Source organism: Mustela erminea, chromosome 14 (assembly GCF_009829155.1).
Source record: "Mustela erminea isolate mMusErm1 chromosome 14, mMusErm1.Pri, whole genome shotgun sequence".
Classification (NCBI taxonomy): domain Eukaryota; kingdom Metazoa; phylum Chordata; class Mammalia; order Carnivora; family Mustelidae; genus Mustela; species Mustela erminea.
This window is the reverse complement of record NC_045627.1, coordinates 85,510,499-85,526,728: the sequence shown is the minus strand read 5'-3', so window position 1 is coordinate 85,526,728 and position 16,230 is coordinate 85,510,499. Positions and strand designations below refer to the sequence as shown.

Below are 16,230 nucleotides of genomic sequence, written 5' to 3'. Positions count from 1 at the left end.
CTGACACAGCACTGTATTCACTTTTCCTGCGGAACCTTCATTTGGGAGAATGAATTATCCTCCAGGGTTTCAGGAACTCCCTGACCAATTTATGTGCCTGGGGAATACAGACCCAGCACACTACATCAATCGTAGTGTTGCTAACTTGCAATGAATACAAACATTGCTGTAAGCCCGCCTTATTACTGGAAGTTTCTTCCTCGTGCCCAATGCAGCTATAGTAATACTATTAATATTTCATTTGGAGGAGCCAAAACTGGGAACAGAGAAGAACACGTTTCCCCACCACTGCCAGTACACGTCCAGAATATATGAAATAGTTCGGAGAGACATTTGAGTAATTTGGGGTGACTTTATCGGAACCCCCGCCAGTCTTGTTTTATTTCATAACATTCCATTTATGACAGCCTTTGAAGAGCAAGGTATGGGGAAAGGCATTTCCAGCACCATGGGGGCTGGCTATTTGCCTGTCTGTTGTAGTAAGTACTGAAGATAGTTGGAATGAAAGCTGGAATACTTATGTAATGTAGAGAGAATTGTACTCACATCTGTGTGTAAAATAAGCAGATAAAACAGTGCTCAAATGAGATGCGAACCCCCCCCCCCAGTATTGGCGACATGCAAGCAAGGCTGGATGGGGTGGGGCATCAGAGGACAGCCGAGGGAGAATGGCAGACCTGCGAGGCCAGCTCCGTCCCAGCGGCTGCTGTCCGGTGACCTGCCCATCCATAAAGCAGCAAATGGAAAAGACTACAGGATGTGGGATGCTGGTGCCTGAACAGTGATCTGCGGAGGGTGGGCAAATCGAGGTCACAGCGAAGCCCAACATACCGCAAGTCCAACGTGTCACCCATTACCCCAGATCCGCGCAGCCTCACAGATGGGCCCGAGTATCGGTACGATTGCTCGGCTCAAACGTGCATCTCCTAAGGGAACAGGATCATCTCACAGGTTCCATCTCACCAGGTCCTGGGGAAATTGATAAGACATTTCTGGTGCCATTTTGAAAACTTGAATCCGGTGGAAGCCACACTGGAATGAAAACAGAGATGGCTTCCTAAAGCTTCCACGGAGAGAAACAACGAAAGCGCTAAGGAAAAAGCATGAACACAGCAATTATCAGCCAATGCCGGGAGCCGTCCGTGCCAGGCTTGCACATGGGTGTGATATTTTCTGTTCTAAAACATTTTTTTAACACTGACATCTTGGCCCCGAAGATAAATGTTGGCTCCCTTGTTTAGAATAAGAGATGGGTTATGCTGGTTTGGAAATTCAGAATGCAGTGGGATTTTTTTTTTTTAATTCAGAATCTATTACTTACCAATGGAAGGAGGAAGGCTTGCTTCAAAGCCCAAACAAGCCTCCTGCAAGGCCATCTCAATGGCCTTCTTATGTACACTTGGAAAAATCAGAGAATTGGAAATAAGTAGGTCTGCTCAGATTTCTCACTGTTCAGAAAACAAAACAGCGTTTCCTCTCCAGTTTTCTATTTTGTAAACAATTTGGTACAATAATATTGCCTCGCATTTTCATTTGACTGCCACAGCGTGAGGTCCAGTTGAAGAGCTATGAGGGAGGAAGAAGTTCAGAATTCAAGGCTCTGCCACGAGGAGGGGAGGGGGGAGGGACAGGGAAAGGCTGACTGTGGACCTTGAGCCCCAGGCCGCACAGGGCCTGGAAAAGCCAAGAGCGGTCATTTGTAGCCAAGCTCCTCTCTGACAAAGATTCCCGATCATTCGCCCTTGGTGGGAGGGGGTGACGGGAAGCAGGCTCCCCTGACTGGGAGCCTGGGGGAGGCGGTTCTTCAGGAAATCGGCCACCTGCGGGAGAAGCTGTGCCTCTGAGCAGCTTTTGAGCTTGAAATCAGACTGAAAGGGCGCCGAGAGCTGAGGGCCTGGGACACCATCCCTGCCAAAGCTGTTTCTGTGGCGTGCCTCGGCTCTGCTCATACCTGTGTCCAGATGGACACTTTGACCTTGGCCACGGCCACTCGGGTACTCTTCTGTCCATGCCGGGCCTGGGTTTGGCTGGACTGCCATGGAGGGGCAGGAGGCACAGCCATCTGGTGCGGTAGGCGTTGCCCGACAGGTGGCTCAGCGGCAGGAGAACTTACCGGACTGAAACGAATCGGAGGGCTGGCTGGCTGCTGGGGATGATGCAGCTCACGGAAACCTCCCCGGCCAACTCAGACGGGGAAGCAGAGAGGCCAGGGATGGAGAACTGGGTCACCCTTATCCCTGCTGCCGTGGCGTGGACCTGAGTGAAATCCCGGGGCCACAAGCCTACCAGCAACAGAAGAGCCAGTCCCAAGACAAGGCAAGAGGACGAGGGCCATGGGGAGGAGCAGGGCATCCACGGGTGGTGACCCCATATCTGGACTCCTGTGTCCCAAGCCACACTCATGGTGGCCTTCAATGACCATCTCAGTGGCTTCTTTCAGAAGATGACCGTGGCCCGGTCCAATCCAAAGTGACTCTTAAGTTGAAGATGTCCTGAAGAGTGAACAATGACAAGAGGTTCCTACTCCTGGGGCCTGAGGACCTGCCTCCACCAGCCTGGTGTCACCCAGAGCCAAACGCGGCACCAAAAGACCGCTCCTGACAAGGAAAACAGCTCTGACCTTGACGACGACAGTAAGCTCTGCGGGCCGCATTCCCTCACCGCGCCGATGGAGGAGGGCAATCTGGTCACCTGCGTCTCGATTCCTCACGGGAGGAATGAGGACTTCGGAGTCAGATCATTCTGAGCTTGGGTCCCGGCTGCACACCTTACAAGTGACGTGATCTTGGGGAACTGTCCTTCCTCACCTGACCTTCATTCGCCATCGGTAAGATCGTATAATAGCGCATCATTGGATCTAAGGGCTGAGTGAGATACAACCTCTCCAGAGAGCGGACGGCCCACAGTCTAGTGGGCCAGACTCTCTCCCAGCCATCCCCTCCCTAGGGTCCCTTCGGTTTACAACTTCCGTAAATCCTGGAAAACCCCAAATTCATCTATAATAGCTTACGGATCCTATCCTGTTGAGGCTGATTCATTGGCGCAGTTAAGGGATTCCGTAAGAGGGTATGATGGGGCCAGGCTATCATGGGGATGGGCTATGCTTGGGCAAATCACCTTTCCTTCCGTAGCCACAAATGCACCACACCTGCCGTGGCTCTCGTGCTGCTGGGCCGCTGATGGCATCCCCACAGAACCTGGTGTCCTCCTCCAGGGGCATCCAGTGCTCTCAGAGATCCGCGCCCATCTCTGGTGGAAGGCGTGTAGCGTTCACATCGCTGATTCCTGACCATGGGAGCCCGTCAGGACTGCCTGCGCAGCTTGCCAAGGGGAGGGCAGTCGGCCCACCCAGGGCTCCTGTACTGGAGCCGCACAGAGGAGTCTGGGGGTCTGCTCAAAAGCTGAGGTTTCATGGGAAACAGAAACTGAAATCTACGGGGACAAACAGCATCAAGGGAAAACAATGGGGAATTTGTTTAGAAAAGGAGGGATTTGTCTAAGACTTCTCTTCTGAGGCTGATTATCTTTGCAAAAAGTCCAGGTGAGTTATTCATTATTTTATTAATTTAACATCAATTTTTTGGCCACCGAGTTGAGCATATATATCACTGTGTGCTGGGGGTTCAAAATCCTGAGGCTCAACAACATTTTAAAAATGGAATCTTCCAGGGGCCTCTAGGGGGTTCAGTAGGTTGAGGGTCTGACTCCTGATTTTGGTTCAGGTCATGATCTCAGGTCGTGAGATGGAGCCCTATGTCAGGTTCTGCACTGGGCACGGAGCCTGCTTGAGGTTCTCTCCCTCTCCCTCTGCTCCTCCTCCCCTCTAAAAAAAGTAGAAAATAAAAAACAAAATAAAGATGGAAACGTCCAGGGGCGCCTGGGTGGCTCAGTGGGTTAAAGCCTCTGCCTTTAGCTCAGGTCATGATCCCAGGGTCCTGGGATCAAGCCCCGCATCAGGCTCTCTGCCTGCCTCTCTGCCTGCCTGTGATCTCTGTCTGTCAAATAAATAAATAAAATTTAAAAAATAAATAAATAAAGATGGAAACTCCAGACCCATGACTCTCCAGATGAGGAAGATGAGGCCCAAGAAGGGACATGACTTGGCCAATGTCACACGGCCAGTGACTCCAGAGAACCAGCATCCAAAGGTCTGACTTCACCCCTTCCCTCCCCTCCACGCCCTGCCCCTCCCTGGCTGCCCAACTCGGACTGTAGACGCGTGCTGTTTGGTCGAGCAATGTTCTCTGCCAATTTCAAGGAAAAGTACAGATAGCCATCTTCTCTTATTAAGATCCACCCATGCCGGAACACTGGGCCAGTGTTTCTCACAGGCAGGAATGTGCAGTCGTGCCTCCCTTCCAGGTGAGCCGAGGGCCTCACACAGCCACCGGCCTGACCCCCACAAGCTGTTTATTCCTGTCACCTGCCGGCCCGGAGTCTGAGTTTGCAAATCCCCCAGGGCCATGAAGGAGGAGGGCCAGCGGTCAGGTCCCCCATTCACTCTCGTGGCCAAACCTTAAGTGAGACATTCGACCCCAAGCGAAGAATGGGTATGCAAACATAAAAATCCAGAAGTGTAACCCACGTGTTACGATTACATTATGAACGACATTTATCGTCCCTGGGATTTCCACGAGGCCTGAAGCCTTGGGTCCCAGCACATGGGATTCTTTCCTAGAGAACTCCGATATCCCCAGAGAGCCACAAAGGCTTAAGAGGGCTTTTTTTTTTTTCCAACCTTTTTCCGGGCCCCGCACAGGTTGTCACAGAGCGGTTCTGACCATTTCCTTCACCAGCTGGGACCAGCTGCCTCCTCCACCAATTCGGCCCAAGTTCTCACGGGTCCTCCCTCCCCATCCCCATCCCACCATCGCAGCTGGCATGAGCCTGGAGAATTGGGGTTGCATTTGTTAGAAGTTCAGAGGAAAGGGGTTCACTCTGCAAATTAACTGTGTTGGCAGAGCAGAAAGTAAATGTTTAACCTGCAGAGAAGATACTATTTGAAAACACTTGGCTGCCCTTTTCTGCAGACAAGCCACGTGCTAATTGTAAAGAATTACAGGAAAATGGGCCCAGCCTGACCTCAGGGCCTGCGGGAGCTGACCAGCCAGCCAGCCGGCCAGGCCGTGCGGGGCTGTGAACGCAGCTTGCAGTGCGGGAGGCGCTTTGCCGGCCAGATACGCTTTCCCATATTTACTGCCCATGAGTTCGGGTTTTATAGAACATCTGCAAACAGGAGCCATGGGTCCAGGCCCTGTAGGTCATTTTCTTAAGGGACAGCGTATCAGGGCTAGCGATCAGGGCTGTGACCAGCCACTGACCAGGAAGGCGTCGCTGCCCTGCCCCGCCCTGAAAGGCCACAGCTCTGGTGTCGGTCTGCACCACCACTGAGGTAAGAGCCGGAGAGACCTCTGGAAATACCCTTTTCCCTTGATCGTCCCAAAGGGAGTGTGGGGGGATGGAACAAGTGAACAAGAGGGCAGTGTGACACAGTGACAGCTGCACACGGGTGTTCCTGTCCTGTCCCCTCACCGCTGCTGGGTGCATCTGGGCTCACCCTTGGGGCTCAGCACTAACCCGCCGCCTCCCGGTCTTCTGCTGTCTCCCCATTTCAGGCATCAACCTCCTCCAGCCCCTTCAGCAGCCCCACTCACTGTCCCATGGCGTGGGCTCCCTGGGTCTCAGCCCACCGCAGCGGCTGCTTGGGTCCGTGGTCGGCTTCTTGGAGGCAGGACCCGCATTTGTCTCCCGTGCCCTCTCCCCACCATCTCTGAGCGCCGGCCAGTGCTGGACCCAAGGGAGATGCTCAAGAATGTTTGCGGAAGTGGAGACAGTGAGAGTTTAGAACCACAGGAATGCTGTGTTGAAGAAAGTGCGATACAAACTGTCAGGGTCAGACCCAGAGCACCCAGGGTTCCTACGGAAACCCCTTGCTGGGAAGTTGGAATGGAACCTTAACTGGTTCAGTCCAGTGCGCCTGCTCTGCTCCAAGTCCCACCAACGCTTCGGGTCTCTAGAGCTGGGTAAAACCGCCCAGACCTTGTGGCTGAGAATCCTGGTCTGGGCAGACCGAAGCGAGGCCCCCAGGGCACAAGGTCTAAAGAGATGTTCACTCTCAAGGTCAAGCAAGGACAATCTGGGTCCCTGAGAGCAGAGTGCCTCCTTACATCCTGTGTCCTAGGTGCCCTCTGGCCTCCTCCAAGTTCCCACCCTATTTAGAACAACGATTCCAACCTCCCTCGTGGTTCTGCGGGTTGAAAGGGCTCAGCTGGGCAGCTCTGCTGGACTCACCCCGGGGCTCGTGGAGTTGCAGCTGATTGGCAGCTGGGGCGGAAGCCACCCGGAGGTTCTGCCAAAATGCTCCTGCAGCTGTGGACGTGCACGTGGCATCGCCCCTGGTCTCTCCAGAAGGACAGCCAGGCTCGCGAGGCAGTTAGGCGTCCTGACAGCAAGTGCTCTCAGAGCGTGGAAGGCGATGTTGCCAGTCCCTTCGAGGCAGAGCCAGGAACGGCTACAGCTTCCCTTGTGTAGTCTCCTTTTGGTGGTTGCGGGCTCAGGGGCAGATGCTGCGGCCATTCTAACCCATCATGAAGAATTAGAGTAAACCGCTTCCTAATTTCAAGAGGGATTGTGGAAATGGAAAGGTTGGAAGACCCTGGTCAGGAGCCAGGTTTTGTCACTCTCGCTGAGTCTCATTCTGAATCATTTATAAAATGGAAATACGAATACTTGTCCAACAATATCTGTTAAAGGCTTGCTACGGGCTGAACACTCTGGCAAGTACTGGAAATACCATGGTGAATGGGACAGTTGACCCGGCTCCTAGTGTAATTTTATTCCATAAGAAAGAGACTGTTCGAAAAGGAAATATATAAATGGGACTGGGTTCTATGAAGGAAAGGAAAAGGGTGCAGAAGTGAAGAATAGACTGGGGAGGAGCAGCAGTGATCTTATCCAGAGTGGCAAAAGGTCTATCTCCGGAGGTGACACTAAGATGAGCTCTGAATGCTCAGAAGGACAGGTAGGGAGGTGGGAGCCAGGGAAGGAGTTGAGGGACTGGGGAAGAGCTGAGGGGACGGGGGAGGAAGGAAGGAGGTGGAGGCGGGAGGAGCTAAGGGGCAAGGGAGGGGTGAGCCGCAGTAATACTTTGAACTGAGGAGGTTTGTTGTGGAGGGAGCACATTCAGTCATTGGTTTACCACTGAGCCTGAAAAGTTAAGTAAAACAAAACAATCAATTTGCAAGTACATTATGAGCACAGAATGCCAAGCAGTAATAGCTCTGGGACTGAGAAGTATTTGGTATTGACTATTCTCACTGAAGGCTTGGCTGATGGGGCAGAAATAATCCCTCTGATGTTTTCAGGAGTGATAAAGTTGAAACTTTGCTCTGCCCCCAAAGCCTGATCTCTTGAGGGTCTTCGTTCCGCACGTGCCCACACCCCAGGGACGAGGATGGTGGGAGTAGGACTTCAGAGCCTCCTCCCCTCTACCTTCAGGTCACCCTATCCTTGTGGGGTCCTCCCCAGCCAGCTGTACCAGCCTCTGCCACTGTCCTCACCATCAGCTTCTCCCCACTCACCTTCCTCCAGCACTGACAGCTGGATCAGTGGTCCACTCATTCTCTGCATCCCAGACCTTTCCATGAGTCCATCATCTGCCTGTGCCCTCCAACCCACCCAGGCCTTCAAGCTCCTTACGCTTCCACCGGCCTCCATGCCCCTTGCCGTCCTCTCCATGACTCCTCCTGGGGCTCTTCATTACGAAGAACCGCTCCACTGTGGAAGGAGCCAACATCAGGGCCCTCTCTGACCTTCTCACTCCTTCATCCCATCTCACAGGCTCTGCCCCGGTTCAGGGAACTTGCAGCCAATCGAGCTTTCTCTGTGAGTCTCTTCCTGGCTTCCCTTTCATCCCAAGAACTCTTTGGCATCATGTACTTTTGAGCACCACCTTGATGAGGCCCTCATCCTTATCCTTACAGCTTGCCAAGGAGCCACTTCTAAATAACCCCCCCCCCATACCTCCAGTCCCCACCCCCAGTTGTCTCTCAAACCCTGCCCCCCCCAGCCGGGTTCCCAGCACCAACATTCAGGATTGCCAGTTCTCAGTTCCCATCTGACAGCACCTGTCAGCAGCATTCCATCCCTCATGACACATTTTCTCTATATGCCTTCCGGGGTACCCCTCTCTTGGTTTCCCTCCCATGCTGACTGCTGCCCTTGTGTTTCTTCCAGTTCTTCTTCTCCTGGCTTAGTTTTGGAGTGGGCAGGTCACAGTCTTTGTTTCCTCCTCTGTGTCCACACTCCGCACTCTCTCTCCCAGTCTCATGGCTTTAAGTGAAATGTGTATGCTGGCAGTCCCCAGAATACGTATGTTTGTTTTCAAGATGTAGCTCTTTACATACCAATGACCCACTCAGCAAACATCCTAAACTCAACATGTCCAAACCGGAACTTCTGATCTTCCTGCCCCAAAATTTGCACCATCCTCCGTCTTCCCCAATTCAGTCGGTGCTAATGCTGGCTTTACAAGTTCCCAAGGAAAATACCTTAGAGGGTAACCAAAATCCCTTAGAGCTCCTTAGAGAGTAACCAAACAGAACAAACCAAATTCCTTTGAGAGTAACTTTCAAACTCCACACTCTAACTTCAAAAACATATCCAGTCCTGGTTATTGTGAGTCAATCAAATAGACTCTTGTGCAGATGATAAAATATAAAAATATAACTACCTAAAGACAATTGAGAACAACCCAGAGCAGACAGGTTTTGGAAGGGACTAGACACCTGAGAGAAGAGAGTGACCCTGGATGAGTTTCCCACTTTTGATGGGTTTTCTCCAAGGGAAGGCTTAAATGTACACCAGGTGCAGCAGCTGAAAGTCCAATAGGAAACTCTGGTTTTGTCTGAAGGACTAGGAGATAGGGTTCAAGCATGTATCCAGCACCTTCTATGATGAGTCACTGTTGTCAGTGCTGGGGATGGCAGTCAGTGAATGTTTCACGCTCAAGGAGTGTGGGGAAGGTCGGCCGAAAATCCACAGGGAATAAGCCTATTGTTTTATACAGATAAGTGCTATAAAGAAAATAACACCTGGTAATTTGATAGGATACGTAGAAGGTTGGAACCTACTAACTGAAGGAGTAGGACATGAGCTTTATAAGGTAAACAAGGACTTGACTAGATCCGTTTGAAACCTTGTAAGCAGGTTGGCTTTTATTCTAGCTGCATTGGGAACATAGTGGACAGATAAAAGCAGAGAAGAGACATGACCACATACAGATGTTTTTAAAGACGTCTCTGGTTTCTGAGTGTAGGATGGGCTGTGGGAGCACAGGGCAAGAGGGGAGGCAGGGAGAGGAGCTGGATGGTTACAGTAGCCCAGGCAAAGCAGACCACACCTGGGGCAAGGTAGGGCCACAAAAATGTAAGACGTTCCTTGCATTTTGATTTTGTATGAAGGTACCACCAACAGGAATTGCTAATATACTGGATACCAAGGGTGAGGTGAAGGGAGGAATCTGTGGCGAACCCTGTCTTGCACCTGACCTACCATGGCATGGTGACGCAATTGACTGAAAGGCTCGAACACCCATACCACTGGTCTTCCAGAATGTGTAGTTTCTCCCCCAACAGGTGTCTCCAGACTTCCATCCATGGAGTTTCTGTAAAAAACACCATGTAGCCTGTGGGTAGCTGGTTAGATTCAATTCTGCAGTTAGCAAGAAGAGAAAATTACAGGCCAATATTCTTTATGAACAAAGACGAAAAGCCCTTAACAAGTATGAGCAAATCAAATTCAGTGATAACTTTCAGCTTCCAGTTCCACCTGTCTGGGCCTTGGAAGTGGCCACTCCATCCCAACAAGTAAAATGCTAAATAAAGTGAAAAATGAACAGCTCTTCTTGAGTCCATAAGGGAGAGAAGAACACTCAACTTTCCCCCAAGGCTGGAGAAACAGGCAGACACAGTGAGTCACAAGTTACCAGAGCTGAGACTCAAAGCAGAAAGCACAGAGGGAATCAGGCCAGAGAGGAAAATCTGAGCTCTAATGGACAAACTGCTGGAGGCTCCATGTAGACAAGTCTGAAGTTGAAAACTCCACGGGGATTCAGTCCTAAGGGAGCCCCCAAAATACTGTGAGATTTACTTCCAGGAGCTCAATGCATTCCCACAGTAAATATCAGAGGGGAAAAATATCCCCTCAGACTTCCATTAGGGGAAGAAGAAAAGGAGCCCTACTTACAAATATGAGAGAACTCTGTTCTTCCCTGCACTCGAGGGAAGCTAGTTACCTAGAACCTAACTGACTTGGGAGAAGGGAAAAACCCAATTCCACTCTAGCCATGGAGTCCCTCTTAAGGGCGGGGGGTGGAAAGCCTGAGAAACACTTGTGAAATTCACACCTCACTAAATATCTGAGACCTAGTCCTGGGCCCATGGAATGCCTCCTTTCTCCCTACATCTCACCTACATTACTAAACGGCCTGTTCACCTAGTACATTCCTTGTACACAGCATATCATGTCTGAATATCAATTTAAACTATAAGGCATCCTAAAGGCAAAAACCACAATCTGAAGAAACAGAACAAGCCTCAGAACCAGACTTATCAGCCATGTTGGAATTATCAGACCTGGAATTTAAAACAGCTGTGATTAATATGCAAAAGGCCACAATGGACAGACAGCACTCAAGAGCAGACGGGTGACGTAAGCAGAGAGATGGGAATCCTAAAAAGAACCAGAAGGAAGTACTAGAGATCAAACACACTGTATGAGAAACGAAGAGTACGTTTGACGGACTTAGTGGTAGACTGGACAGAGCTGAGGAGAGAATTTCTGAGCTAGAGGAGACATCAATAGAATCCTCAAAAACTGAAAAGCAAAGAAAACAAACAATATCCAAGAACTCTGGAACAGCTACAGAAAAGCTTAGGATATGCATAATGGGAGTACTAGAAGAAGAAGAGAGGAAGGAACAGAAGAAATATTTGAAAAACTAATGACTGAGAATTTTCCCCCAATTAATGTCAGACCCCAAACCACAGACACAGAAAACACAGAAAAAATCCAGTGGAGTAAATGTTCACCTAGGCATATTTTTTTCAAACTACAGAACTACAAACTACAGAAAATCAAAGATAAAAAACTCTGGGGGCAGGGAAGGGAGGGTGCGGGAAGAGCTTACCTAGAGAGGAAAAAAGATACCTAGAGAGATAACAAAGAGGAACACCTTACCAAGAGAGGAACAAACTGTGTCTGACTGCCCCTCAAAGCGACATGACCAAGAAGAGAGTGGAGTAGAATATTTAGCCTCAAGAGGAAAAAACCCATCAACCTAGAATTCTGTGCCCTGTGAAATTATCCTTCAAAAGTGGGGGAGAAATAAAGACCTTCAGACAAACAAAAGTTGAGGAATATTTTTTATAGTAGTTCTGCCTTCCAAGAAATGTTAAAAGCAGTTCCTTAGAGAGAAGGAAAAATATCGTGATCCAAAACTTGGATCTACATAAAGGAAGAGCATCAAAGAAGAAAGAAGTGAAGGTAAAATAATTTTTTTCTTAATTGATATAACAGAAGACAGTTTGTCCAAAATAGTAATAGTCACGATGTATCCAATCATGTTCAGTTTCATGTATATCATATATAGTGATACTATATTAGTATATACATATAGCACGGTGTATGCTAACATAGAAGTAAAATGAATGACCGCAATGATAAAGGGATGGGAGGGAGGACAGTTATTTCATTACTATTAGGCATGACACACCCATGGCATGGTGTAATTTGCAAGTGGATTTGAATATGTTGTAAGTATATATTGCAAACTCTAGGGCAACCACTAAAATGTGTAAAAGAAAAAGTATACCTGATATGCTAAGAAAGCAGAGAAAATGGAATCCTATAAAATGCTCAATATGAACAACAAAAGGCAGAAAGAAAAGAGTGGAAGACATAAATAGGAGCAAAGAACAAGTATAACAAATGGAGACTAGAAACCCCTAATATCTAATGGTAGCTCATAATCTACCTATATCAAATTCAGAGATAGAAAAGGGTAATGCATCATTATTAAGTTTATTCTAAGAATGGAAAGTTGTTTAACATTCTAAATTCAATCAAAATAATGCATCACATTATCAAATTATGCAATCATCTCAAGAGATGCAGGAAAAGCTTTAATAAAATTCAATACCCATTCAAAACAAAAGTATGAATAGTGGAGAACCTCTTTAAACTGAGAATAAGTGCCCCCCCAAAAAAAGAAACAGAACAAACATCATAATTTAGTGGTGAAATTTCCCCCTTTGAGATTAGGAATGAGATAAGATTGCCCACTATTACCTTTATTCAACATTGTGCTAGAGGTCTTTGCTAGTGCAATAAAGCAAGGGAAAAAATTAAGGATAAAGAAAGAAAATAAAAAGCTGCCATTAGTCATAAACAACATGTTTGAATATTAGCAACTGAAAAGATTTACAGCTAAGTGAATTCAAGGTCACTGGATATAAGGTAAATATGCAGAAATCTATTGTACCAGCCACCTACACCCAGAAAATTAAATTCAAAAATATCATTTACAAAAGCATCAGAAAATGAAATGTCCAGGAATAAATCTAACAAAAGATGTTGCAAAATCTATATACACAACAAAATGCAAAACCGTATCAATGGAAATTTTAAAAGACCTGAGGGAGGCAGGGAAGGAAGGAAGGACACATTCATGAATTTGAATAGTCAGTATTATAAAGATGTTCCCAAACTGAATTATAGATTCAGTTCAATCCCAATAAAAATTTGGAAGTTTTGTTTTGATTTTTTTAATGTGTGTGTCTGAATTGACAAGTTGATTTTCAAGTTTATGGGGAAATGATAAAGACCAAGAGCAACCCAGACAATCTTAAAGAATCACAAAGCTAAAGGACTTACACGACCAGATGCCAAGATTTATTACAGAGCCATAGTGAAGAAGGCAGGGTGGTCTTGGTGCACTTGTAGGCAAACAGAGCAGTGGAGTGGAACACAGGATCCAGAAAGAGAGCCACATATATACAGTCACTGTATTAGTAACAAAGGAGAAGACACAGCCATGCAATAAGAAAAGTTGCCCTTTCCATAAATGAAACTTGAGTCATTAGGCTATCCATGCAGGAAAAAGGCATCCTAGCCCCAAACAAAAATGAATTCCAGATTAATTGGACATCAGCTTATAAAAGGAAAAAAAAAAAAAAAGTTTTTAGAAAAAAAAATACAGGAGAATTATCTTCACGGTTGCAAAGTAGGCAGAGCATTCTTAAATATAATGTTAAAAGCATTAACCATGAAGGGAAAAAAATAGAATTGTTTTTAAGATTTTAATTATTTATTTGAGAGAGAGCACTCAAGCAGGGGGGTAAGAGAAGAGAATCTCCAGCCAACTCTGCCCTGAGCACGGAGCCCAAAGCAAGATCAGTCTCACAGCCCTGAGATCATGACCAGAGCAGAAACCAAGAGTCAGGCTCTTAACTGGCTTAGCCACCCAAGCACCCCCCAAAATTCAAATTTTTAAAAAAATTTTTAACTTAAAAAGTAAAATTAGACCACTGCAAAATAAGAAACTCTGGTCATCAAAATCAACAACAACAACAACACCATTGAGAGTATAAAAAGGGCAAGCCATGAAGAGTGATAAGGGAGTCCTTTCCAAAATAGGTAAAGAATTCCTATGAATCAATAAGAAAAAGATACACAATGTAGTAGAAAACTGAGCAAGAGACTTGAGCAGATGTTTCACAAAAGAGGCTATCAAATGGCCCAAAATATATGGAAATTTCCCAAACTCACTAGTCATTAGGGAAATACAGATTAAAACCACAATGAACACTAACACGCATCCACCAGCATGACTAAAATTTAAAAGATTGATCCTACCAAGTGCTGGTGATGATGTTGAACTGACTTCTCATACACTGCTGGTGGGAATTCATCAGAGTCAGCTGTGGCTGAATGTACTCTGGCTCAGAACTCTATTCCTGATTAATAGAAATGTACACAATATGTTCCTTAAAATGTGTAAGAATGTCTATAGCAGTGCTGTAAAAGTTGGAAACAACTTGGATGGAATTATTCAATAAGCTGTGGTGTATGCGTGTAAGGGAATAATACCTAGAAATGCAAATGAACAACTAATTTCTACACACAACATGGATTTTCCAAGCATAATATTCAGTGAAGGAAATTAGACATGAAAAGAGCCATATGGAAGGGTTCCATTCTGATAAAGCTCAAAATTAGAATCAAAATAGTGGTTACCCTGTGGTTAGTAATCTATGGGAGTACAAAGGTTTTTGGGGTGTTGGTCATTTTATTTTTCTTTTGGTTGGTTATAGGGATACGTTCCCTTTGTGAACATTTAGTGAACATTTTAGTGAAATGTGTGCCCATTTTTGTACTTGTGGAAAAAACATACTTGAAAATGATTATTAAATCCATAACAAAATAGCTGATACATCTGATAAAAAGAATAACCAGAGAAATAAAGTTCTTAGAAATTCAGGGCACCTGGGTGACTCAGTCGGTTAGGTGTCTGTCTTCAGCTCAGGTCAAGATCCCAGAGTCCTGAAATCAAGCCCCGCATCGGGCTCCCTGCTTAGGAAAGAGTCTGCTTCTCCCTCTACCTCTCCACCCTGCTTATGCTCTCTCAAATGTGTGCGTACCCTCTCTCAAATAAATCTCTGAAAAAGAAATGAAAAATATCATTAATGTAGAAAACATCCAGTGGATGTTCAGTTCAATAGAATGAGCACAGTTACCACCCTCACTGGTATTCTCTAACAGGAATCAGCAAACTTTGTCTGTAAAGGGCCAGATAGTTAATATTTGAGGTACTGCGAGCCATAAAGTCTCCACGACAGCTGTGTGACTGTCATTACAGCCTGAAGCAACCACAGACAATATATGTAAATGAATGAGCAGAGCTGCACTTAAAAATCTAGCTCCTAAGTCATAGAAAAACAGGAAGTAGACAAGATTTGCCACATCAGCTGAAGCTCACCAATCCCTGGTCTAGAAGATCAGCCAAGGAAACCTCCTATCATTTAGAGCAGACACAAGCAGTTAGAAAATTAGTAAAGATGAAAAAAAAAAACGTTTGAAAGACCCAGAAGGTAAAATATTAGTTTTATTAGACTTCCAGAAGCAGAGGGGGAAAAAAATAAGGAAATAAATGTGGAAGAAAAAGATTTAATATTCAGACTACCAGGGCCCACTGAGTGCTCAGGGGATGAACAAAGGAAGGTCCATACGTAGATATTCAGAGTGCAGTTTCAGACCTCCAACGTTACAGAGGAAATTCAGAACTGTTCCAGAAAGAATGGAACATTTTATCGGGATCAGCATGAGATGGGCTTACCTCAGACTTCTCTGCAGACACATTGAGTGCTGGAAGGCGTTGGAACAGTACCTCAGAGTCCTGGGGGAAAATGCCTTTGATGTGGCAGTCTAGATGCAGCCAAACCCACAGTGAAATGTAGGGGCAAGTAAAGGTAACTTTGCCTACACAAGGAGTCCACAATGTATCCTATGTCAAATGAAGATCTCCAGAAAGTTTCCCAGAAATCCAGATAGGCACATTTCTCAGGTACACTGTTGCCACAGAACTGTGGGGCTACAGATACAGTTAGTTGCTAGTCTTACAACCATTTCTCCTCCATTTGCTAACCCCAAGTTTTCTTCGACACAAGATGGCTGCATGCTTCAGAAAGGCAGCTCAGATTAATTATTAGTCTGAACCATTCATAGTAAATACATTCTCTTGGCCTCTGGTCAGTTAGAGGTGGGTATATGATGAAATTCTGGCCTGTGAGATATTAGGGGAAACTTCTAGAAAGTTTCAGAGCAAGCGCTTTCCCTGATGATAAAAGGGAACACACAGGAGAAGACAACAACTTTCCTCTGCTGCTCACATTGCTAGGTCTGTCCAGGGAGCTGGGCACTGGGGCTCTGATCTCTAACATCAGGGAACAAGCCTGAGAACAATAGACAACATGAGGGTTATGACGGAGTGGAAAAATAGAAAGCACCTGGGTCTCTGATAATATCTGAGCTGCTTAATTAACCCCACCTGAACCAGTCTACCTCCAGAATTCTTGGTAAGTGAGGTAATAAATACTCTTTTGTTTAAGTCACTCCTAGTTGGAGTTCTTTCCAACCAACCGGCCCCAATTGATGTAAGTAATGAAAAAAGAC

At 46.6% G+C, this 16,230-nt stretch overlaps 1 long non-coding RNA gene across 2 annotated transcripts; it reads right to left on the bottom strand.

Annotated features, from left to right (window-relative positions):
• Positions 1 to 382: 382 nt before the first annotated feature.
• On the bottom strand, positions 383 to 16,095 carry LOC116573521. 2 transcript variants are annotated; one of them, XR_004278860.1, is made up of 3 exons: positions 15,395 to 16,095; positions 9,553 to 9,664; positions 383 to 1,032 (listed from the first exon to the last, which is right to left on the bottom strand). It is a non-coding gene; the product is annotated as an uncharacterized LOC116573521 (long non-coding RNA). The 2 variants fall into 2 exon arrangements; XR_004278861.1 differs by lacking the exon at positions 383 to 1,032 and adding an exon at positions 5,807 to 6,612.
• Positions 16,096 to 16,230: the final 135 nt, after the last annotated feature.